The sequence below is a fragment of the Ascidia mentula genome, assembly GCF_947561715.1.
Source record: "Ascidia mentula chromosome 2 unlocalized genomic scaffold, kaAscMent1.1 SUPER_2_unloc_1, whole genome shotgun sequence".
In the NCBI taxonomy this organism is placed as follows: Eukaryota; Metazoa; Chordata; class Ascidiacea; order Phlebobranchia; family Ascidiidae; genus Ascidia; species Ascidia mentula.
Window position 1 is genome coordinate 137,501 of NW_028113654.1, and position 2,500 is coordinate 140,000.

General features: G+C 55.2%; 1 pseudogene; it reads left to right on the forward strand.

Annotated features, from left to right (window-relative positions):
• Window positions 1-2,500, forward strand: part of LOC145915168 (large subunit ribosomal RNA) — a 7,381-nt pseudogene that overhangs the window by 1,654 nt on the left and 3,227 nt on the right.

Sequence of the window (2,500 nt, forward strand, 5' to 3'; positions counted from 1 at the left end):
AGCCGCCGGTGCAGATCTTGGTGGTAGTAGCAAATATTCAAATGAGAACTTTGAAGGCCGAAGTGGAGAAGGGTTCCATGTGAACAGCAGTTGAACATGGGTCAGTCGACCCTAAGGGATAGGCGAATGCCGTTCTGAAGCGGGGCGATGCTCGTCGTTGCCCCGGCGGACCGAAAGGCAATCGGGTTAATATTCCCGAACCTCGACACGGAGATCGGCGCTCCGGCGCCTGGCGCGGCAACGCAAGCGAACTCGGAAACGTCGGCGTGGGCCCCGGGGAGAGTTCTCTTTTCTTGGTAAGGGGCGGCGACCCTGGAATCGGTTTGCCCGGAGATAGGGACCTGGGCCCCGCAAAGCACCACGTCTCTTGTGGTGTCCGGTGCGCCCGCGTCGGCCCGTGAAAATCCGAGGGAGTTGGTGTAAGTTTCGTGCGAGGTCGTACCCATATCCGCAGCAGGTCTCCGAGGTGAACAGCCTCTGGCCGATAGAACAATGTAGGTAAGGGAAGTCGGCAAACTAGATCCGTAACTTCGGGAAAAGGATTGGCTCTAAGGGCTGGGCCGGTCGGGCTGTGGCAGGAAGCGGGCGACGGGACTGTACCGGACTGGGCGAACGGCCTGCCTTCTCCGGAGGGCGGGTCGTGAGCCTGGACCTGTGTCGGTCTCTGGCCGTGGAGTGCCGCAGCTACGCGGGTCTCGCGGCTCGCTTCGGCCGGCGTCGAACAGCCAACTTAGAACTGGTGCGGACCGGGGGAATCCGACTGTTTAATTAAAACAAAGCATTGCGATGGCCGCCACCTGGTGTTGACGCAATGTGATTTCTGCCCAGTGCTCTGAATGTCAAAGTGAAGAAATTCAACCAAGCGCGGGTAAACGGCGGGAGTAACTATGACTCTCTTACTTTGCCGGGTCCAGGTGAAAAACTAAACGCGGTCACCAGCGGTTGACTGCTGGAGGATGCCACCCCTACGGGATCGGAGGGGAGGTGGTAGCGGCTAACTTGTTAGCTAAAGTGTCAGCAAACCCTCCGCGAAATCATGAGACCAAGAGTTACAAAAAAAATAAAATGAGTAAAGGGGGCAACCAAGCTAGTTGCGCTGGTGGTTCCCATCTTGGTGATATTGGGCAGGGGGTAGGACCCTCGGTAGACTGCCCTGATTGTGGCCGCCCGTTTGCCACCCTCCGTGGCTTGGGCGTGCATCGAAGGAGAACTCATGGGAATGTATTCCATCGGGAATCAATTCCAGTTAAGAAAAAGGCTAGGTGGTGCGCCGAGGAGCTGTACATTCTCGCTAGAGAAGATGCAGCCCTGAGGGCACGCAAGGAAAAAGATCTTGTTCGAAAGTTGTCCCGCGTGTTGCCGGAGCGCTCAGCGGAAGCGATCAAGAGCTGTCGCAATAAGAATCAGCGATATAAGATTGTTCTGGAAGAGGAAATCGCAAAACTTTCTTGCGAACCTCATGCGGGTGATAGTGATGGTAGTAGAGTTGGACTTGGAGTAGGTGAAGGAGATCAACAAACCGGTCCGAATCGGGATGCTTGGCATGCATCATTGGACAGTGTCGTTGACTGGCGTGAAGAAATCGCTGGTGCACTGAAAGGGAGTGAGTGCCTTGCCATTTTTGGTCAAAATCTCACAGCCCCGGAAGTTGTTCCCTCCGATATCCAAACGCTAATCGACGGTGACTACAACCAGTGGATTCCCGAGCCAAGGAGTAGAGTTAGGGAGCGTAAGCCTCCTGCCTTGCTTCGCGGCTCAGGTAAGAAGCTGAGGCGACAGCAATACGCTCTTTTGCAGCGCCTATATCGCCGGAATCGTTCGGCGGCCGTTCGATCGGTCTTGACTGGTGATTGGGAAGGACAGTCGGTTCCTCCTCGGGTGGAATGGCTTCGGCCATTCTGGCAAGCTATATTTGGGAAGGATTCCTTACCAGATTGTAGGAAGGTCAGCCCGGTGCAACCTCCGCAATGGGATATTTTGGCTCCTGTCAAGGAAGCTGAGGTATTGACATTGATTAGATCCATGAGGAGGTCAGCACCAGGCCCCGACCAGCTGTCTGTAAGGGAGCTTAAGGCACTGAAAACTGCTGATGTAGTGGACCGCTTCAACCTTTGGTTGTGGGCGGGATGCACACCAGGCAGAATTCAGAAGGCCCGCACGATCTTCGTTCCCAAAGTAGCGACCCCGAGCGAGCCGGCGGAGTTCAGACCGATCACTATTGCCAGCGTGCTTCTCAGGTGCTTTCACAAGCTCCTGTCAGCACGGATGAGCAAACTTTTGCCGATCAGTGATCGACAGAAGGGTTTTAAGAACGAGGACGGTGTAGGTGCCAACATTATGTTGTTGAAAGGTGCGATTGCTGAAGCCAAACAACGAATGATGCCGCTCCATGTGGCGTTCATTGATGTTGCCAAGGCTTTCGATTCGGTGTCCCATGACAGCATTCCACTGGCCTTGGGACGACTGGGCGTGCCCGAACCCTTTCTAGACTACATCCGGG